The 24500-nt window shown below is 40.4% G+C and overlaps 1 long non-coding RNA gene across 1 annotated transcript in view; it reads right to left on the bottom strand.

Moving 5' to 3' along the window:
- Nucleotides 1-19396, bottom strand: part of LOC125486097 — a 44025-nt gene extending 24629 nt beyond the window's left edge. The window contains exon 1 of the long non-coding RNA XR_007264784.1: nt 19165-19396. This is a non-coding gene — a long non-coding RNA (uncharacterized LOC125486097). The remainder of the gene's footprint in view (nt 1-19164) is intronic.
- Between the last annotated feature and the right edge of the window lie 5104 nt (nt 19397-24500).

The raw sequence follows: 24500 nt of genomic DNA, 5'->3' as shown, positions 1-24500 counted from the left end.
GATCATGACCCCACCCCTGAGCACCAAACCATCATCTCGCAAACCATCCACAACCTCATCACCTCAGGTGACCTCCCACCCACGGCCTCCAACCTCATCGTTCCCCAACCTCGCACCGCCCGCTTCTATCTCCTTCCCAAAATCCACAAACCTGAATGCCCTGGTCGACCCATTGTCTCCGCCTGCTCCTGCCCCACCGAACTGATCTCCAACTATCTCGACTCCATTTTCTCCCCCTTGGTCCAGGAACTCCCTACCTATGTCCGTGACACCACCCACGCCCTCCACCTCCTCCAGAACTTCCAATTCCCCGGTCCCCAACACCTCATCTTTACCATGGACGTCCAGTCCCTCTACACCTGCATTCCCCATGCAGATGGCCTTAAGGCCCTCCGCTTCTTCCTGTCCCGCAGGCCCGACCAGTCCCCCTCCACTGACACCCTCATCCGCTTAGCCGAACTCGTCCTCACACTCAACAACTTCTCTTTCAATTCCTCCCACTTCCTACAGACAAAGGGGGTAGCCATGGGTACCCGCATGGGCCCAAGCTACGCCTGCCTCTTTGTAGGTTACGTGGAACAATCCCTCTTCCGTACCTACACCGGCCCTAAACCCCACCTCTTCCTCCGTTACATTGATGACTGTATCGGCGCCGCCTCGTGCTCCCACGAGGAGCTCGAACAGTTCATACACTTCACTAACACCTTCCACCCCAACCTTAAGTTTACCTGGACCATCTCTAACACCTCTCTCCCCTTCCTGGACCTCTCTGTCTCCATATCGGGCAACCACCTAGAAACCGATATTCATTTCAAGCCCACCGACTCCCACAGCTACCTAGAATACTCCTCCTCCCACCCACCTTCCTGCAAAAATGCTATCCCCTATTCCCAATTCCTTCGCCTCCGCCGCATCTGCTCCCAGGATGAGGCATTCCACTCCCGTACATCTCAGTTGTCCTCGTTTTTCAAGGACCGTAACTTCCCCTCCTCGGTGGTCGAGAACGCCCTCAACCGTGTCTCCCACATCTCCCGCACCTCATCCCTCACACCCCGTCCACGCAATAAGAACCAAAAAAGAATCCCCCTCGTCCTCACGTACCACCCCACCAACCTCCGGATCCAACGCATCATCCTCCGACACTTCCGCCATCTGCAATCCGACCCCACCACCAAAGACATCTTTCCCTCCCCACCTTTATCTGCTTTCCGGAGGGACAACTCTCTCCGTGACTCCCTTGTCCGCTCCACACTCCCCTCCAGCTCCACCACACCCGGCACTTTTCCCTGCAACCGCAGGAAGTGCTACACCTGCCCCCATACCTCCTCCCTCACCCCCATCCCAGGCCCCAAGAAGACTTTCCACATCAAGCAGATGTTCACCTGCACATCTGCCAATGTGGTATACTGCATCCGCTGTACCCGGTGTGGCTTCCTCTACATCGGGGAAACCAAGCGGAGACTCGGGGACCGCTTTGCAGAACACTTACGCTCGGTTCGCAACAAACAACTGCACCTCCCAGTCGCGAACCATTTCAACTCCCCCTCCCATTCCTCAGACGACATGTCCATCCTGGGCCTCCTGCAGTGCCACAACGATGCCACCCGAAGGTTGCAGGAACAGCAACTCATATTCCGCTTGGGAACCCTGCAGCCCAATGGTATCAATGTGGATTTCACAAGTTTCAAAATCTCCCCTCCCCCCACCGCATCCCAAAACCAGTCCAACTCGTCCCTGCCTCCCTAACCTGTTCTTCCTCCCACCTATCCCCTCCTCCCACCTCAAGCCGCACCTCCATCTCCTACCGACTAACCTCATCCCGCCCCCTTGACCTGTCCGTCCTCCCTAGACTGACCTATCCCCTTCCTAACTCCCTTCCTACACTCACCTTTCCTGGCCCCATCCCCGCCTCTTCGACCTGTTTGTTTCCTCTCCACCTATCCTCTCCTCTATCCCTCTTCTATCCGCCTCCCACTCTCTCCCTATTTATTTCAAAACCCCCTTCCCCTCCCCCTTTTCTGATGAAGGGTCTAGGCCCGAAACGTCAGCCTCTCTGCTCCTATGATGCTGCTTGGCCTGCTGTGTTCATCCAGCCCTGCACCTTGTTGTCTCGGATTCTCCAGCATCTGCAGTTCCCACTATCTCTGATTCGAACACAATCTTTTTGACTGATTTATCCAGTCTTTTATTGAGAAACCTAGGTGGGCTTAATAATAAGAAAACTTAATAATTTCATTTTATTAATCCAAAATCTGAAAAATAATAACCAAACTTGAGAGATGATTGTTTCTAAATAAAATTTGTGAAGAAAAAGTTTAAAAATGTGTTCACCCGTGTTGGCTGTTACACAGTTGCCAAACTATGTTGCCAAATTCTGAACAAATGCCATCTACAAATTCACTAACGACACCACCGTACTAGGACAGATATCTAACAACGAGTCAAAATACAGTAGGGAAATAGAAGGCTTGGTGATGTAGTGCAATGAAAACAAAAAAACAAACAAACAAACAAACAAACAAACAAGTCTGTCTCTCAATGTCAGCAAAACTAAAGAGCTGATCATCAACTTCAGAAAGAAAGGGGGAGAACATGCCCCCATCTACATCAAAAGAACCAATGTTGAGAGAGTGAACAGCATCAAGTTCCTCGGAGTGACGATAACCGATGACCTGTTCTGGACTTCCCACGTAAATACGACAGTCAAGAAGACTCAACAACGCCTCTTCTTCCTCAGACAGCTCAGGAAATTTGGCATGTCCATTAAATCCCTCACCAACTTTTACCGATGCACCATTGAAAGCATACTGTCCGGGTGCATAACGGCCTGGTATGGCAACTGCTGTGCCCAGGTCCATACAAAATTACAGAAGGTGGTGTGCACAGCCCAGACCATCATGGAATCCAACATTCCATCCATGGACTCCATTTACACCGCTTGCTGCTGCAGAAAATGCAGCCATCATCAAAGACCCATCACACCCTGGTAATGATCTCCTACAACATCTTCCATCAGGCATAAGATACAGAAACCTGAACACACACTCAAGCAGGTTCAGAAACAGCTTCTTTTCAGCTGTTATCAGACTGTTGAATGGACTCTAGCCTCAAATAATGTAACCTGCAATGTAACCTGTATGCCTCGAAGTCTTTTTGATCTGTATATCCTTTGCTTGCTGCGATCTGCTTGTACCGCTCATAAACAAAAAACTTTTCACTGTATTTTGGTGCATATGACAATACAAAAACAAAAAAAAAATCAGCATCAACAAATGCTCCCAAAACAGATAGCATAAAATATTTAAGGGAGCTCATACTGGATAAAAAGTAGCGTAAACATTGTCAATGACATTGACATGAAGACAATCAGAGAAGTACAAGCGAGAGTGTAAAATAGTGAAGTACCTACATACATTGGAGGAGATGGTTTGATTCCAAAAAAATGAAAAGAAAACGTTTGACTCTAGCAGGGTTGGTCTTCCAAAGCCTTGGGGATATTTGTCAGCTAAACTAAGGCAAGGGAATGCTGCAGCAGTAGACAGGTGCTTTTACAACATGTCTGCCTGGCCATTCCTCATGATCAGAGACTCTGACCATAAACCTTGCAATCTTACCTCCTTCAAGTCCCCTAATCGTCACCACCTCAATCCCTAATGCAAATCTCTGATTACCAAACTCCTTGATGGGATTTTCAATCACAATTTCCTGTCAGGATCGTATCCAAATTGGGATATGACCTTATTTATTCCTGTGGACACATTCGGACAGAAAACTGCCAGACTGAACTATCAAACAAGCCGGTTTCCACACAGGGAACCTATAGGTGACATATTTTGCGTGCTGTAGAGTTAACCTTTGACATCATAGTTCCTGGTGCTCCACCAATTCTGTGCACGTATGCTCAGAAAGTTCAAATTCTCCCCATCGTCTTAGGAGTGGGAGGCAATGATGGATAGGATGGGACAATTTGTTTATCAGTCAAAGAGCTCAGACAGATTTGTTAACAAAGTGGACAGTGTAGCTTAATAAATGTCATATGACTATCAACTCTGAATCAAATATTTCTAGGAAAATTATACCAAGGACACACAAGGAACTCCTATTTTCTCGTGACAGAATTTGACAGCAACATGCTAGATTGCTCTTCAATAATGAATTCTAATATACTCCTGCCATTCCTGATCACTTTGTAATGAATCATCAGTTCTCAAGCACCTGACAGCAAGCTGAGGTTTGAGCATTCACAGTGGAAGGAACTGACTGAAATTAAAAATGGCTGGAAATGCTTAAAAAAAAAACAAAGATGCATTTATTTCTTTCGCCTCATGCTCAGGGGAGTGAATATAAAATGAACTAAGCATTCAATTATTAACGGGTGTTTGATATCAGCTTATCTTCAGTCCCACTTGACTGCTTTTTTTTGTTAATCCGCAGGATGTGAGCATTACTGGACGGGTCAGCGTTTGTTGCTCCTTCCTAAATGCCCTTAAAAAGTGGTCCAGATGCCTTCTTGAACTGCTGCATTACATTTGGTGTCGGGATACCCACATTCTTGGCAGGAGAGGAGTTCCAGGATTTTGACTAAATGATAGTGAAGGAAAGGTGATATATTTCCCAGTCAGGATTGCTATGACCATAGCTAATGTTATTACTGGACAATTCAGATATTGGACTGAAATTTAAATTTCATTTTTTATTTTAGTTTGAAAAGCACTGTTTTACTGAAAGATCTGGTTTTAAAACAACAAATTAGTATGATTTAATACCTATCTGGTTTCCTGATGTTCCTTTCCTCCTCCCCCCCCCCCACCCCCACCACCCACCACCCACCACCAACCAAAAAGATCCCTTAGACATTTCTATTATTGCAATCGGTTCATTTAACCACCAACAGTCAGACTAGGTATGTCCAGTCTTGTTACGATGGAAGCATATTAATTTCTTTATATCAACTTTTGTTTCCAGCATTTCTACTTTATTATTTTGGTGTCCTTCTGCCGGTTCTCTAATACTAGTATTTATTTCATCCACAGATTTTCTAATCCTCCAATTTCCTTGTAGATTTCTAAATGACCATCTCCCTCCTCTAATTGCCAATGTGAAATATCATAGAGAAACAGCACTTCTGGAAGATACCTAACATTTAACTTTATAGATCATATTTTGTTTTTCTTGTGGTTATTTAGTGAGGTAGTCTTTCACTAAGGCACAAGGACGCACTGTTGCGTTTTCAGTTTTACCAATAAAACAGAAGCTAATTACGCACAAGAAATAAAGATAAAAATAGAATAAACCAAACTATTTACATATCACACAATTTGAGAGATTTCAAAACAGCACAAAAACACAATCCCACTTATTCTAACATCATCACTTTGCAGAACTTAAATATCAGAGGATTCCGTTATTCATCATCTCTATAGGTCGGACTTAATTCTTTCTTTCTTCCAATTCCCAATCCTGAAAGTTGATAGCCTGTTTCTTGATTACTGACACAACTGCATTTAAACTTCGCACAGCATTAGACGGCCATTGCAGGATTCCAACCCAACACTTCTGGCTTTGAACTTTCAAACTAAAACCCTTTACACTGAGGCCATGTATATTATGAACTAACTCCTTTCTCTAGGACAGATGCTCTTATTTGAACCAGGATTTCTGTTAACTGATAGTAAACACTTTTTAACTCACGCAATTGTCTGCTAAACAAACAAAGTCCTGATTTTTTGAAACATAATGCAAGGTAATATTTTTTAATGCTTACTTTCTCTGACCATTAAACTTTCACAATCTAAAGAATTCCCATTTTTAAACTCAGAGCCTTCTTCCCTCCACCTCCTTATGCTGCTTTAAAAAAATATATATCATGGATCCAGAAACACAAAAAAACAAATTGCTGGAGAAATTCAACAGATCTGTCAGCATTTGTGGAGAATGAATGGAGTTGATCTTTTAATCCACTGGCTGTTTTTCACAAGTAACTGGACTCAAACCACTAACTCTGTTTTCTTTCCATGTTGCAAATTTCTCCAGCAATTTGTTTTTTTTTGTATTTTATATCTTCAGTATTCAGAGTCCTTTGTTTTATGGCTCCAGAAAGACTGGCAAGTTATACACTAAACCATTTCATACATACAGACCAAATCCACATATCACCAGTTTAAAATCCAAATGCTAATATAAACGGTGTAAACATAAATAATCGCTTGATAGTGTAAACTTTAAACCAGGAGTTGAAGCCTTTCCGTCTTACAAATTCTCAAGATTTGTATTTGATTACGCTAGAAGTTACAGATATTAATTTTTAAAATCCTGTTTTATGTAGGCAAGAAGAATTTGTACATAACTGAGGCTATCATGGAGACAGCAAATCTCTGCTGCATCCTATGGCAACACCTTGGCTAATCATAATCTGCCTGCCCAGTGAGTGTATTAAGTTTGGCAGGTGATGTACATCCATGTCAGTGATGCCCATGCAATCAGCAACTTTTGTATGCTGTACAAGATCGTGACCCAAGCTGCTGATGGTCCACAAACACCTCATGCATCCCCAGTCTGGAATTCCAAGATCCGTTTGAAATCTCTCATTTAGAGGTCCCCAACATCAGAGATACAAGTCTTTAGCCAGTTTGATTTATTCCACTTGTGATGAAGAAATGGTTGGATACACTAGACACTGCAAAGCTAATGGGTACTGACAATATTTTTGCAATAGTACTGAAGACTGTGTTCCAGAACTGGTCACTCTCCTAGTCAAGCTGCTCCAGTGCAGTTACAACACTGGTATCTAACCAACAATGTTGAAAATTGCCCAGGTATGTCTCATACACAAAAAGCAGCCAATTATCACCCTAGTCTACTCGTGTTCATCAGTAAAGTAATGGAAGGTGTCATCAACAGTGCTATTGTGCAGCACCTGCTCAGCAATAATATTCACAGTGACGCCCAGTTTGGGGTCCGCCAGGGTCATTCAGATCCTGAGCTCATTACAGTCCTGGTTCAAACATCAATGCAAGACCTGAATTCCAAAGAGAGGTGAGGTGAGGTAGGTGAGGCGAGTGACTGTCTTGACATTAAGGCTGTGTTTGACCAAGTGTGGCATCAAGGTCTCTAAAGTAATTAATTGCAATTGGAATCAGGTGAAAACATCTGTGCTATTTGAAGTCATATCTCACACAAAAGCAAGATGGTTGTGGTCATTGGAGATCAGCCATCTTAGATCCACACATTTCTGCAGAAGTTCCTCAATGTTTTAGGCCTAACCATTTTAGCTGCTTCTTCAATGATCTTCTCTATATCATAAAGATCAGAAGTAGGAATGTTCACTGATGATTATACAGTGTTCCAGTTCTATTCACAACTCCTCAGATGCCAAAGAAAGACTTGAACAATCCTCATGCTTGGGCTGACAAGTGACTGGTAACATTAACACCACACGTGTTCCAGGTAAGAACTATGTCGATCAAGATAGAATCTAACTATCAGCCAGTGATTTTGCATGATATTACCACTGCTGAATACCCCATTATTAATGACCTTAGGCTTACCATTAGGTAGATTTGAACTGGACTAGCAATACAAGTACTGTGCCTACAAGACCAGGTCAAAAACTAGGAATCCTGCAATGAGTAACTCGCCTCCTGATTCCCAAAAACCTGTCTGCCTTTGACCCAAGCCAGAAGTGTGATCAAATACTTTCCATGCCTAGATGAACATTGCTCCAACAACAACTCTCAAGAAGCTTGACAGCTTTCTGCTTGATTGGGACCCCATCCAACACTCACTCCATTCACCACCTATGCACAGTAAAAGCATGTATACTTTCAATAAGATGCACTGTAGAACCTCACCAAGGCTCCTTAGATAGGACCTTCCACATCCACAGTCATTGCTTCCTCAAAGAATAAGGGCAACAAATCTGTGGTTTTACCAGTTGCAAACTTCTTTCCAAACCACTCAACACAAGATGTGTGATTTATACATATATTAATATTGCTAGAAGGAGAAAAGGTGAAACTTTTTATCTTACACTCATGGAGACCACAGGCACACCATATTGAGAGGGCCATGTTATAACATGGTTGACTTTATCAACAGTGAAATGTTCCATTAAATCAGTTTATAAATCAACTGTATTTCTCAGAACCGCAACCTAGTCATCTGTGCAAGGTACCCTGGACGTTGCTATGACACAATCTTGAAAACCCTTGTGATACTGCTTCATTTCAAGGCCTGGATTCCTTATTACTGTGGTTACTGGGAGACAAGGGCTAACCTCCACAGCCATGGCCAATGACTTTATTGCACAACTTACTGACTGAGATGGAGCATAGATTCAACACTGCCTAATCTTTTACCAAAGCCATTGTAGGGAAAAATGAAAGGCTTCCCAAAGATTGTTGGGGGGCGCGGGGGTAGTGTGAATACCACATTATCCTAGCTGTGCTGTGCAAAATTGAACCAAGAAAGGAGGGGCGTGATGTGATGCACTCTGAAGAATTGGGAGAATAGCAACACAGTCTTATGAGGATGAAAGATGCACAACAGTAAGCAGGAGGAACATCACCTCCAGCATGATAGAGTGTTGCCATGTTGGTGCAACAAGCCAAGCAGGACTTAATTAAAATATGCTTCCAATAGATGAGGATTGAGTGAAGTGGTCTTTCATTGGCTGTCAATTTGTTGTTGCTTGAAGCACAAGCAGACCCCACTTATAGAAAGAAATGCAGCTTTTTCCCCCGCTACCACCCCCCAATTTTTCTTGTTGTTCAATAAAAGTTAATATTTTCAATGTTTAAACATGTGATGCTCCCATGTTTATAAATGACAAGATGTTATTCTATGATGGGCATTAGAAAATAAAGTTGGACTCCCTTAGACAAGGTCAAATCATGGTATCCTACTGAGGACAGGTAGCCTGTATAACTTGATTCTTGTAGCTGCAGTTACAATGACAGGTGAACAAGTGATAATATATTTACAAGTGTGCAGTTCTGTTTCTGATGAAGTGTCACCCATGCTGCCTATGAGCTTTCAGAAGCTTTTTTTGTTTCCTGTCACTATATGTACTGCAAAGGACAATTTGTCACTGGTAGCAATTGACCTGATGCAAAAATAAGCTTTAAGTATGGGGCTGGCAGCAAAACTCCAGAAGGTCCCATCAGTGGCAAGTAGTCCTGCCGCTCTTGAACATATGATAGTATGAGTGCAAGGGCATAAAGGATGGTGTGTACACCTGGTGTTGTGGTGTTTGACCTTGTCCACCTCAGTCCAACACCAGAATCTCCACACTATAAATGACAGGAGCATCTGAAAAATACATGAGATGACTTGCTAGAGTTCTGAGAGAAGCCCCTCATGAAAATGCTCAAAATTGACACAGCCTTTTCTTTTGTTAAAATTCAGGCATATGTGACTTTTCCAGTGACATTGGTTTTGTATGTCACTGACAATCATGACCAGATGAAAAAAAAATGAATTTCATGCAATCTTACAGTAGAACAACAGCAAGAAAACACCAATTTGAATAAATAGATTAATTAATAAGAGTCACACATAAAAATCACTCATATAATTGATACATTAAGATACAATTAAACAAGTGCTACTGCTTGAAGTGCTACATAGGAGCAAAATAAATCTTCCAAAATATAATGCCAATCCTATTTTCCCCTTAAAAAAACCTTGATTTTTGATACAAAACAGTTTCTCGAATGCAGAAGCTGTTATAAATAGCTTACATGAACAATGATGTCTCAGTAAATAAAACATCAAACCAAAAATATCCCAAATAATATTTTGTGCACTCATTAGTTGCTAATCATCCATTGCTTAAACTTTATTTAAAAAGAGAACAATAAACAGAATTCAAATGTCATGTAATAGACACAAAACGTTCTTCCTAGTAAACAGTTTGAATTTTATGACTATCATATTTAAAATGGTAATCGATTGATTTAGTAAATAGATGTTCAACTTTCCCTCTGTACTGCACTACAGACTCATGGACTATCTGTTATCAGAAAATCTGGGCCATTATTCCAGCATAGATGGAGTACAGCATGGAGACCCTGTAGAATCCTTATTGTAGCAGACTCTAAAGGAATTACCTGGGAAATTAAAGATTCTGCTGAGCAATTCTACTATGCTTGGAACCCTCCAAATGTCTCCAGTTAACTTGGGAAAGTTAGAGTTGCAGTTATATTAAATTAATATTTTCTGACTAAGTATTTTAACTCTTGAATACATAATTCCTGAATAACTATTCAACAGATCCCATATTCAATACACAGTTACACCCTGCCAAATCTGGACCCCACCGCGCCTCCACCTCCCCAGACACTGGACCTGAATCCCCCCAGAATCAAGACTCACCTTCCCCATTTCCCCATCCTCTGTTGTAAATCAATTTCTCCCACCCATCTGACCCACCCTAAACATTACATCATTTACCCGATCCCCTTGCCACCTTGCACCCAAGCCACATGGCTCCCTACCCTGTTTCCACATGACACCTATCTCCTACTCATCTGGCATCCTACAACCTGGCATCTGACATCCTCCCCAGCTGGTACCTTATGTACCTGGCACTCAGCATCTTACCTTCACATTTATCTTAATTACTTTGACGATGGGTGCCCTTCATCAATAACGTACTGTTAATTTTGGCTATTACTAAGGAATCTGGTGGGTGGCACGGTGGCTCAGTGGTTAGCACTACTGCCTCACAGTGCCAGCAACCCATGTTTGATTCCAGCCTCAGGTGACTGTCCATGTGGAGTTTACACATTCTCCCACGTCTGCATGGGTTTCCTCCAGAATCCACAGATGTGTGGGTTAAGTGGATTGGCCACGCTAAAATTGCACAGAGTTTGCAGGGATGTGTGGGTTAGGTGGATTAGCCATGGGATATGTAGGGTTACAGGAATAGGGTAGGGGGTTGGTCTGGGTGGGATGCTCTTCAGAGGGTCAGTGTGGGCTGAATGGCTTGCTTCCACATGTAGGGATTCTGTAAATCTACTGGCCTTATTAGTTTTCTTAAAATCAAATCATTTTTGTTTGATCGGACATCAGGGGATTTGGTCAGAGTGGTTGTATACTCATGATAGGCTTAAGGTTTTACACCATTTTCTTTTGAACCTTAAAAAGAATACAAGCAATATTATTGGACATGGAGGCAGGATCTAGTGAGCTCTTCTGCTTGACATTTGATTACAGGAGAAATAAACAATATAAAACGATTTCTCTTCTCAATCCAAAACTCTTACTTACTATCTAAGCTCTGAATCTGGTCAGCAAGAAAATATTTCAGGAATTAATTTTTATTATAACCTAATTTGACTGCTAATTACTGATCATTATGCATCAAGCAACATAAAAAGACAATGAATCTGCAAGACTGACAAGAAAAGAAAGCCCTTATTCTGTATTACCTGACAGCTAAATTATATGACTAACAAATCAAGTACAAAACCTGAAGTATCAATATGGAGATGTTTTTCTTTTGTTCTCTTCAGAATATGTAATATGGTCCAGTTCCTACCATCGGAATATGCCTTCGCTCTTTACAGATGTTGCATGTTCAAGATAAGCTTAGCATGAACCTGGAGTCAGGGCCCAGATTGGCACTAGTGTGAAAGCCCTTGGAAGACCTTGCAGCAAATGGTGTGGGGCTTAGGAGTTCATCCAATTTAGGGTCACATTATGGAAAAGAAAAATAAAATTTAAATTTTAAACTTAAGCCACAAACAGAAAAGCTGCCTTGGATTCCATGGAAATGCTAAAAAAAAAAGCAGAAATAGACTTTCATCCTTTTGAGCCTGCTGTACCATTCAGCATGGTCATGGGTGATTATCCAATTTAGTGCCTTGTCCTCACTTTCTGTCAATGCCCTTTGATCCCTTTAGCCCTAAGTACTATATGGCTGAAGGTGGTCTGCTATGCAAATGAACAAAACAAAAGAAGTTAAACAATTTTTTACATGTAAAATCATACAAGATTAAGTGGTATTTAAAAACTGCAGGACAATATAATGGTATAAAATGTGCAGCTTAAAGGAGATATCTCAAATTAAGTACAGGGCAGTACAATGGCTCGGTGATTAGCACTCCTGCCTCAAGCCACTGTCTGTGTGGAGTTTGCATATTCTCCCTGTGTCCTCTTGGTGCTTCAGTTTCCTCCCACTGTCCAAAGATATGCAAGTTAGGTGGAGTGGCCATGAGAGTTGCAGGGACAGGGTTGGTGTTGGGGTGCGTGGGCAGGGAAATGATGAGTCTGGCTGTGATGGTCTTCAGAGAATTGCTGTGGACTTGTTGGGCCTAATGGCCTGTTTCCACACCATAGGGATTCTATGAAGTAGAAACTGGCAAAATGTGAAATGGCTTATGAGCAACACAAAAGATAATAGATACACTTGTAAAAGAAATGGTTAAAAATCAAGTGCAAAACTGTAAATGTGAGTAAAACATTGCAATGTTTAAACTAATACAGTTTTAATGACGGTGTTTAAAAGTCTGATTCCATTATCCTGATAGTAATCCATCATTTACCTTGGAAGTGAAGGACAATGAACTAGTGATTACTCATCCACACCACCAGTCTTCAATTGCTAGAGCCAAATAATATTTTAATTTATTTTTGTCTGGGAATCCTCCTTCATGCTACATCTAACAAGCCACTTTGAAAGCAACGACAGAAAAAATAGGAAGCATTGTAAAAAAAATAAACAAAACCTGTTCCTGACATTAATTGGGCAGCTGTAGCAATGACAATGATGAATCTGCAATCATTCCATTTATTTCTCTGAAGAACTTTACTCCTCAGCTTTGATGCATAATGATAGCTGTGGGTCAAATGTGGTTAGAAAAATACCAGTTAATTTACCTGTATTCAATCTTTTCAGTTTCTGAAAATTACCTCCCTGTTTTAATAATATGTGACTATGAGATTAGAGGCTGGATTTTCTTGACTGAGACAAGCAATGGGCATCTTGACTTTTCCTAATACTGCAGTCCCTTATCCATCCTGGAGTCACTTTACCATCCTATTTTCGTGTTGGAGAGGTGAGCATAGCACCTCCAGACACAATCCAAAGCAGCAACGCAGGCAGATGGCAAAAAACTGGCAGGTTAAAAAAGGGTCACCCCTATTTACTAGGGCATCAACCAAATTGTATTTCACTCAGAGATAGTAAGAACTGCCATTGCTGGAGTCAGAGATAACACAGTGTGGAGCTGGAGGAACACAGCACGCCAGGCAGCATCAGAGGAGCAGGAAAGCTGACGTTTCGGGTTGGGACCCTTCTTCACAGCTTTCCTGCTGTGTTATCTTATAATCACATTGAATTTATGGCTTTTAGGCCCTATAGCCCTTATATAGTGTAGTCCTTCATATCACCAATACTTCATGACACCTCAACGCTCTCTATACTTCCTTTATCCCCTCCATGCCCACTCAACTAGTATACATCACGTACACAACGAGCCTTAAATAAGAGTCAAGTTTTTGAAGTGTTCATAAAATCTAAAAAAAAACTCTCAAAATTCCTTTGAAGAACATTGTCAGTTTTGTGTGAGCGTAAGGGGACAAACACAGGAAGTGAAAGACCCATTGAAGAAATCTTTAATCCTGTTGAAATAAACACACAGGCATCATCTGGTTACCTGTTTAGTATACCTCCATTGATACAGTTGCCAGATGGCCTTGTTATGAATTCTTGCCTGAGCTCCAAGACTGATTAATAAATTCAGTACTATAGAAGTTGTTGAAGGGACTGCGAATTTTATTGATTGACAAGTTAAAGAGATCATAGTTTGATTTTGCTTTGCAGTGGTTTATCAAATGCTTATGGGCTACATTTTGCTATTTGCAGTTACAGTGTTGTGTCAAGTGAGATTCATGATGTCTAGCCCATCATGGCTCAGAGCGTGAATGAATGAATACATGCCCACCTACTCTTCATTAATTATGCAGATGGAGCCTTCGACACCTGTCTCAGAGGTAGAGATACCGGTCACTGCTAGGACATTCTGACGCCATATTTAAAATTCACCTGTACATCACTTTAAATACTGCAAGCCAGGAATGGCCTTCACCATGTGAATCTTGAGATTCAACATTGAGTACATGGCCAAGAAGAAAGGGCAGCTTGCTCCCTGCTTCATGGACAGAGCTTCGAAGTGTCGGTCGATAGGCCAGTGGGGAGAACAGCAGTCCTTTCTCTAGCTGACTGTAATAGGAATTTATGCCATCAGATCAAACCACTTAGACACAAATTGCAGCCTGGGTCAGTGCGTTGTCAGGACCTTAATCCAGATGCCCTTCCTGTCAAGGAGGCAGGGTGTTTTTAAGCAAGCACCCAGGAAGAGGAGGAACCATGCACAGGTGTCCCAGAAGTTTCCTCTCTGGACATTCGAGAGATTCCAGAGCCCTCCACCTCCACCTCCACCCTGTCTGTGATCCCCAACCCTTTGAAGTTGCAGCCTAAAGGTGAGCCTTCATCTGGGCAAGACACTCTCAGAAAATCTGGGCTCTCTAGCCACAAACACTCGCAATGTTGTCCACTCAAACGTTCCAGGCCAACAGGGTGCGTTACAGAGTAGGCAATGAGTTAAATCACACTGCGGACTCATAGGTAGCATAAGCAGCACATCTGTAAATATCATCAACCACTCACTTATTCACAAGTATGGTTATCCACACAGGAAATTCTGTGTCACTTGTCACGAGTTCTGTGGGTCCTTACCTGGTTGATGTGCCCAACCCTAGAGCCATATCTCTGACCACAAATTTTGCAGGCATTTCCAGGAGATGGAATTAATCATTGGCATGCTTTTCTCCAGTTCCTCTTCCATGCTTTCACTTTCCAACAGGTGTTCTCAAAGAACCGTGTCCCTTCCTGCAAAAGCTCCCTCCATGTCAGTTTCTTCTAAATTAGGGTCTCCCACACATTGACATCTGTGTTACATTTCTTGAAGGAAGTCTTCAAGGAGTCTTTGAAACATTTCCTTTGTTCTCCTCTCATTTGAGTGCCTTCCTTAAGCTGGACAAAGAAGATTTGCTTTGGCAACTGGAACTCAGGCATCCTAAGAATGTGACTGCCCCAGTAGAGCTGGTTTCAAATGACCATGGCCTTGATGCCAGTGCTACCAGCTCCTTCAAGAATGCTGATGTTAGTATGCCTGTCCTCCCAGCTGATGCAGAGAACCATTCTCAAAACAGTATTGATGGTACTTCTCAAGGGTCTTGAGTTGGCATCTATACATAGTCCAAGTATTGGAGCCATATAGATGAGTCAGAAGGATGACTCCTTTACGCACTAGGATCTTGGTAAAGGCAAGGATGTCACAGTTGTCAAAGATTTTCATTCACAAGTGTCTGAAAGTGGTACTTGAAGATTGGATGTTGATGTGAGGATTCAGCAGCACATCAGCCTTGGATGAGAGGTATTTTGCGAGGTAGGAGAAATGTTCCACACTTGGGAAGATTTCTCTGGTGATTTTAATGGAGTGATGGACCAGAATATGACCTGGGACAGGTTGGTGAAGGATATTCATTCTTCCCTTCTTATAGTTTGCAAATATGTACCCACACTCCATCATGTGATCCATTGTGATTTTGGTTGTCAGACTTGGTTAGGTGGTTATCGTGTCAGATTTAGTCAGGAACGTCCTTTGGTGACATATACTTTGTAGATGAATTTAAAAATATATATATATCATTCCAGGGTTGTGTACATTGCTTCTGTATTTATTTATTGCCACTCCCTAGTTGCCCTTGAAAAGGCAGTGACCTGCTTTCTTGAACTGCTGTCATCCACTTGCTATAAGTAGACCTCCAATGTCACTAGAGACAGAATCCAGGATTTTGACCAAAACTGAAGGAACAGCAATAGATTTACAATTTGTTGATTGTTGCAATAGTGTTCGCTGCAGCCAAGGCATGTAACTGAAAGCGAACCGTCACAATGGCTTTGTGCTGATATCCTTTTTCCAGGAAGCAGCCAGCTGTATCACCCTTTTCTTGCCAGCATCATCTTTCCAGAAAGAAGTAATCATAATCATCATCATAATTAGCCTCTCTGCAAGTTCTTTTTCAGAGAAAAGATACACACGCTCTGTGCAGCGGTATCTGGTAGCAAGGCCATCACAAGACTCTTGGAGTTTCTGTCTAGATGGTGAGTTGGAGTCTGTTGACCTGGAAGTGGATTCATACCTTGAGCTGGCTCTCAAGTACTCTCCAGATGATCTCTAGACCTTCACAATTGTCCTCAGAAAAATAACTGATGTTTTTATTCAGTAAACCCATCCTTCCTGATAACAAGAAATATTTATAATTTGTAGCTTGATCTGCCACGTAAAACTGAATATGTTACTTAAATAGTTGCTGTTTGGTAAGGAGCATTGCTGTATAATCCATAATCAAACATCTCCTTCAATATTTTCTTGAAGATCTATGGCTCTTTGAAATAGAGTGCAGGCCTTGTTTATTCCTTTCTGTTACTTGGTTTATTGTTCTGGCTTTGATTGTACCTTCTTTTGTTTCTATTGGACTTCACTTTCTCATGGTTGTATCCTTTTAAAGGCGTTTTGAAGAGTGTGTGTGCGTGTGCGTGTGCGTGCGTCTTCAATAGATAAAGGCTTGTAATAGCAGCTTTCATCCACCATCTAGAGTTCATACCAAATTTGAACTGACAATGTCACATCAGCTTAGGCACTTAATTGAAGGAGACAAAATGGCGGCTCTGAGCAACCATTGCACAAGAGGTTAAAATAAAAACACTCTTTAATGCTTAAAGCATTGTTATTTTTGAACAAGGAAGGCTACACAATTAGAATGACAGAATCCTTTCACTGTCAATGTTAGTTTTAATGTGGAGGTGCCAGTGTTGGACTAGGGGGGGGGACAGATTCAAAAGTCACATGACACCAGGTTTTTGTCCAACAGGTTTATTTGGAATCACAAGCTTTCGTCTGGGCAAAGGGCTACGCTCTGAAAACTTGTGATTTCAAATAAATCTGTTGGACTAAAACCTGGTCTTGTGTGACTTCTAACAATAGAGATAACACAGTGTGGAGCTGGATGAACACAGAAGGTCAGGCAGTATCAGATGTGCAGGAAAGTTGACATTTCGGGTCAGGACCCTTCATCAGAAATGGGTCCCAGCCTGAAACATCAACTTTCCTGCTCCTCTGATGCTGCCTGACCTGCTGTGTTCCTCCAGCTCCACACTGTGTTATCTCTGACACTAGCATCGGCAGTTCTTACTATCTCTGAGTGACTTCCAACAATGTTAGTTTTAAGTATGTAAGAATCCTTTTCAGCTGATTTGCTGTATCTTAACTTTTAATGTCAAGAAGCAGGCAGACATTTAAAAACAAATGCCAAGAGAAACAGTGGGCTCCTATCTTTATATGTCTTGAATTTAAATAGACAGGAGCCAGAATACCTTCTTTCTACTTAAAGTTGTTGATCTGTACTCACATTTACTTGTTGTTGGTTGTCTGAATGGTTTATGATATGAGGCTTTTGGAAACTCTTTTATAAGTAATTACTGGGTGCTTATTACCATTCTGTCCCATGACAGGATGTGGCAGCATATACTGATGATCTACTCCTACTGCACTGCGATACTTATATCCTCTTATGTCACATGAGCTAATACATAGATCACCTAAGACTGAAGAATGCAACAAACTCACAATACAGCATTTGGCATCTACATACACTTATGTATTCCAATCATAGCTACTTGTCTGTCTGAGTTCAAGATCCAAACGTACTGCGGGATACTACCAACTGGATGTTATGTTGCAAGAGAACAGACCTCAGGAAGATTTGAGACTTTGAGCTTTATACATTAGGTCACATGCCTTGATATGGTGATGAAATCTTTCCCTTGAAGCTATATCACACATCTATTGCAAGAAATAATATGATACCTGAGTTCTGTGTTTACTGGTGTTGCTGTAGATAGTGTAGTAAATCATTTATTTTCGCACAGACTTCATGACACAGACAGACAACTAAAGCTGGGAGAGATATTATTGTATCAAATGGCTCATTTCATGATTTCATGTATCTGTTTTAAAAAGGTACAGGCCAGTCAGGTCTGGAATCTATGCCAAAATACAACATAATGTAAAGTGGATGTTAATGCTGTTTGAGCATTAGAAGAAACTGTTTCCCACATTTCATGGTCAAGTGTCAACAAGTTAACTAACCTTTCTTTACAAGTTAATTTACACATGATTGGAGAGCTAAGTCACTTAGTTCAATATTAAATACAATCATGCAAGTTAAGTACCTTAACAATTAAAAATGAGCTACTTAACATTTGCCAATGATTGGACTTAATTTCAATTGGTTGTAACTGAAACAAAATTATGCCAGTCAGGCTTAGGTACATTTTAAATTTGATTAAGAGTACAGTGCAATGTAAAATCACTGAATCACCTTCAATTTGTGAAGAATTTCTAGATGTAATCTTTTCTCTTGAACCAGATGCAATGTTTGCAATAAGAGCATAAACATTTTCAATTTATGAATTATTCTGGTGTTTTACTTTTTTTTGGTCAAGAAAAATGAGACAGCTTGTCATGAGATAGTAAATGTTGCTAAGTTTTTAAAATGTAGCTTGCTTTTTTTTTGGGGGGGGAGTAAAAATAGTTTCACCACCTTGCTTGACCTTTTGTTAAAGATTTTTATCCTACTGAAGGTAATATCTGTAATATACTTAACAATGATTATAATCAAAGGAACATCTACAGGATAGTATCAGCCATCTAAATCTGCCAATATACTAGCTATACCTATTCCATAATCTTGAGCTCCAGAGGTAATAGGATGATACAGTTGCTATAGTTACATAGATCAAAAAGAATAATGCAAGTAAGGCCATCAAATCTGTGTAAATTATGTTTTTACCTTCTTAGGAACCAAATGATAATGCAGACTGACTTCATCTTCTTTTGACAAACCTAGATAAGTATTTCTTAGAGCTATTTTATTGGAAAGAATGTGATAAAGAAATTCAGTGACAGCAACCCTTTTCACATTTGGAACATTTAAAGTCTGCAGCTGAAAATGGTGGGGAAATCGCCATGGTAGCCCGGATGAAATTTTTCAGGAAAAAGAAACACCCCCCAGGAGCATGTATAAACTTACCCAAACAGGTGAATTGAGTTGCTGTTCTTATCTCAGGTACAAAGTGGGTAGATGTGCAGAGTAACACCAGGAACAACAAAACAGAGCTCTGTAGTTGACTTAAAAGTAGTCCAGGAAATTTTGATTTTTTTTTCATGCAACCAGGTGATAATGGAATGGTCCTTCTGGGCCCAGTTGAGGATCCACTCTGGGGTCATTCTTCCCTTTCCTTACAGACCTTAACTGCCAAACAACTCAGCACAGATGCCTTTCCACAACTAGTTAATTGCAATGAATTTCCATCAGCAGCTCAGCAGTGGGACTGAAGTGACAGCCTAATTGTGGAGGATTAGCAATAACAAGAGCATGAAATGAGGGCTGAAACAGTTGCCTGGCTAATTCCATGTCCATCTTGGACTACATTCATACTTCTGGGCGGAAATTACATTTTTGGGCAAAGAGAAATACTTTTCTTCTTTTCTTGTTACATTGATTATTTATTGGAGAATTGGACTCGCTTAGCCTCAGTTTGTTGTCTCACATCTGATAATCCTCATTGTGTATTGTTTTTAAACACATCTTTGAGTTGACCATTACTGCTTCCCATATCTCTTATTGCCTTTTCTCAACTGGTTGAACACTAGTTATTGAGTGAAAATGCAACTTTCATCTATATACCTTTCTTCATCCAGTCCACTTAGAGAGTCATAGAGTCATTACGTCATTAGAACAGACTAATGTCTCAGTCTTTTGATCATGTAACTTGAATTTAATTGACTTGCACTGCCAAAATAATCAATAAATAAGAGACTTTCTTTCCCTTTAACAATTTCTTGACACTGTTGTTTCCTATTGTAATAATATTCATAGTCAAAAGAAAGTTGCACCAGCATTTTTCTCCTCGATCTTCATTATTCCCCTGAAGTTTTTGATGCATGTTACAGAGGTGCTTTAAAGATTCAACTACTTAATCACATTTCCCTTTCTTCAAGGGTGAATATAGTCCGTGGAATGTCAAGAAATTGCATGACCTTCGATGGCATTCTAACTAAGTGTCATCTCTCAAGCCTGATATCTACACAATAGAATATTGCAGTAGATATTGATCAATAACAATCAGAAGTAAACATTAAGCTTCATTATTCCTTTGCCAGGCTGGGGGATATTGAAGCCAATTCTCAAACAAAATTATCTAAGTTTAAGTCAATTGTATCAGTGTAGAATTGTTCATGCAACTTTCCTGATAAATTAGTCTCATTATCACACAATGCAGTTGGCAATTTATTTCACCATAATAAGAAATATTTGCTGAAAATAGCAATTATGTTTGGCAAACAAAGCATGAAATTGTCAAATATATGTTCAAGATAAACAAACCTATAGGTGTTGCCTATTTAAAATTGTTTCTCAGTATGCAGCCACTCTTGCCATATTCTCTAAGTGTTGTCATTAGGTTGTGGCTGGGAACTCACTAGGTTTGTATCTAAATCCACCTAACTTCTGCATAAATGAAAATCATTGAAACTTTTCAAAAATAAATGTTATCAAAATTCTGTGTAACTGGTGTACTTTCTGCCACACATGCACATTTTAGCATTAGTATTTTAGATAAGAAAAATGGCATGTAAAAGACAAGTGTGGGTTAAATCAATGTAATGTATTTACTATTAATTCCTTCTGAGGATTCATGAAAGCCCAGGTTGAATGGAACAAACACATGAAAACTGCTTTCCCCCTCTAGGATTGACATCTTGTAACAGCTGCAAAGCTGTTAGATCTCACAAATCTGGATAATTTCAGACCAGTACTATTGCATAGCTAATGCTCGTCTGAGCAACAATGTCCATGTGTGGATGTAAGGACAGAGCTCTAATCCTGTTGTTCACTGAAATACAGTGCAACTAGCTATCAACTTTGTAATAGATGTCTGTATCCTGATGGCTTATGTAAAAAGATGCCACTAACTGAACCAAGGTCCTGCTCTAGCCAACCAACAGGATGTCCCCTTAGTGATGTTTGCAACCAAAACTATGGTGTAAATGGGCAATGAAGTTATCTTTATGCCGCTGTCACCTTATTTGTGTTAGATGGTACAAATTAATTACTGGCTCCATGTTTCTTAATGTTCAAGTTATGAAAATTAAAATTCAGGAGCCTAAAGGTAAACGGCATTGTAATTATGAGAATCTCTTCAAAGGAGTGCAGGGTTAATTTGGTTAATGCAAGATTAATGTTTTATTTCCTTAGGATCAACTAAGTTAAATTGTTATTATTGTCTATTTCTTAGCGGTGGCCTATTGCTGGTATTTTCTGCTAGCTTGACAAACACTTTTAAAATAAACTCTTGTCTGTGACTCTCAAATAGTATCTTAAATAATTGGTAGTTGTAACGTGAAGATCTGTCAGGCAGCAAATTACTGACAGCTACACTGAGCAGATGCGGGCCATCCAAATACAAGCAAAAAATCAAAAGTTACCTTCCACAGCAGAACCGCTTAACAGTTTACAGAAGACATACAATGGGAGAATTAAATAACATGAATGAATAATATCTTAAAACCAAATGACAAGACCATCTTTTCTGTTACAGAAACAGCATAAGCCATAATTTGCAATGACAGAACATCAAACAATTTTTGATGTTAGTTAGATTTGCCTTGCTCTTTAGGGTTTAAATTTTTTATGTGGCAAGTTTCGGAAAACGTGAATTGATAATGTCACAGTAAGAGAAACTTGGCATCTGGGATATCAAATAATGGTGCACTTCCTTAGCCAAGTTGATTGAATGATTGGGAAAATAGCAGAGGAAAGTCTAATAAGACAATATAAATTAGAAGAAGTGAATCCAATGCCAAACCAAGTTTTGAAGGAGAGATAGAGGGAGGAAGGAAGATTAGATTGTCAGATAGAAAAGAAAACAGAGGAAGTAAAATAAAGTATTAATTTTAAATTTGTGATCAACTAAGCTCATAAAATGACTTAGGTTTTGCAAAAAAATCATAATTTAGCTTAATTTCATGTTTCAGTTATTAAAAATGATATTTTTTGCTACATTTAATTTGAGCCAATTATTTTTCTGTTCTGGTTTTCTATTCATAGTCTAACTGTTGAGTAACTATTAAACAAAGCTAAATCAGAAATTGTTAAAAAAGCTCAGCAGGTCTGGTAGCATCTGTGGAGAGAAAGCAGAGGTAACATTTCGGACCTGAAACATTAACTCTGAGTTCTCTCTAGAGATGCTGCCAGACTTGCTGAGCTTTTCCAGCAATTTCTTTTTTTGTTTTTGATTTACAGATCCACAGTTCTTTCAGTTTTTATTCAACAGAGCTCATAGTTAACACACTCACAGTCTCAGATGCCTTACACTCATCAGACCCTGACCTGAAACCAATTGAACACTTCCACCCAAATCCGATATCACTATCTCCCCCAACCAGCATTTCAGCACCCAACCTTCTCAGCACTAATATCATACTTGGCCTTTGAAACCAGCTGTCACAGTGACTGTCAGGACCTTTAAATGTCAGATTATGGCAGCCAAGTGCAGTGTAAAATGGGTGAGGCTTGATTTCCTGTGATAACTCTATGTTTCAAAAGAACTATTGGAATGGAACTATGTCTCCACATTTCTGAGGGAGACCTGCATGGAATCTCCTCTTAGAAATGTGGATCTCTCTTCTTTCTTAAGAAAAGGATTAGAATAGCAATTTTTGTGGGATTGCCACTCACTGGAAAATCTGGTCCAATGTTTGTGAATTTTTAATTGTCCTTTCAGAATAAATAATAATAACGTGAGCCCTAGCAAAATCAAAGTTGTAGCTTAAGTAGGCATTAATGTTTTGGTGACGAACTGAGTCAGAACTTATTTAACGAAAAATCAATACTGTTAATTGAAACTCATTTCTGATCCTGCTTTGCTGTATACAACCTGTCTCAAGTTTACAAGTAATATAGCAATAAACACGCACTTTAGGACTACTCCAACTTGCATACTTTATCTTTTCTTTTTATCTATTTTACCTTTTCCCCTGCCCTGACAGCTTAGGCTGAACTGATGAGTGAAAAAAAGGTAAGATGATCCTTGAATGTTTTTATGGACTTTCTTGGCAGGGAAAAGTAGACTGGGCAATGTTTCTTGTAGATAAGAAAGCCCTGTCAAAGGACAGTTCATTGATCACAAGAGATTTCAATTACCTTAATATTGACTAATATAAAAGCAGTTAATCAGGGTGCATGTTTCTTGAGATAATGTGGACTTGTATTCCTTTACAGTTTACTGAACATCCATAAAAAGTCAGAGGCTATTCTGCACTTAATCACAGGAAATGGAGCTACTGTAGTTAATAAGGTTGAAGCTAGAGAACATCAATGAACCAGTATTCTTATCAACAAATTTGAAAAGGTCAAAACAGTGATGAAAAGGACAATTCCAAATATAATTTATTTTATTTAAATTAATGAACAGCTATGTTTAGACAGCACACGGAGGAATTTTAAGCCAATGCCTTGATCAACACAGACACAGGGGAAATTAAGGAGGTAGCATTAAAGAAAAGTTCATTAGGACTCAAAGCGTAGAAAAAATCAACAGAGAGTTAAAAATTTTTCAAAATGTTAAGAGACATTGCAAATTCTATTTATGTCATTGTCTAATGTAATTAGGTAGGACTGCAAGTAGAGGAATCAGGTGAAATAATTCCACAGAGGCCAGTATCCTGTTACCAAGTGACCCTTTATTTATGTGTGCATAGGATTTTGACTTTGGTCTGGCTTCCACAGAACCAGCTGTCTGAGTGAGCAGAACCTCTGACACTTCTGTTTATATCTGTCAGCCAAGGGTCTCTGATTGGACCAGATTAACAGCCCCAATCATAGAACTCATAGCCTATGTCCTCTGCCTGGCTGACTTCATTACAATCACAATCTTCCTCCCCTTCTAGTCTGGCCTGTTCTTTTACTTGTAGCCTGGGGTGTTCTCGCACTGGGTCCGGTTCCTCTGACTCAAACTCAGGTATGGGTGGCACGTGCTGGACCGGAGACCACCTCTTGTGCCCAGAACATCTCGGAAGAAATTCATCCCTTTCCTCAGGCGGTAAAGTAACAGGGCTGCGACCTGTGCCGTGTCCATCTCAGACTCCAAGATGTCTTTGATGCTAGATGGAGGGGAGAACCCAACTTCGTCCCCTAAAGTAAAACATGTCTCTTATGTAGTGTAGAGCTGGATGAACACAGCAGGCCAAGCAGCATCAGAGGAGCAGGAAACCTGATGTTTCAGGTTGAGACCCTTCTTCAAAAAAACGTCAGCTTTCCTGGTCCTCTGATGCTGCTTGGCCTGCTGTGTTCATCCAGCTCTACAC

The sequence above is a fragment of the Rhincodon typus genome, chromosome 25 (genome assembly GCF_021869965.1).
Source record: "Rhincodon typus isolate 14 chromosome 25, sRhiTyp1.1, whole genome shotgun sequence".
Taxonomy (NCBI): domain Eukaryota; kingdom Metazoa; phylum Chordata; class Chondrichthyes; order Orectolobiformes; family Rhincodontidae; genus Rhincodon; species Rhincodon typus.
This window is presented reverse-complemented; position numbering and strand designations above follow the sequence as displayed.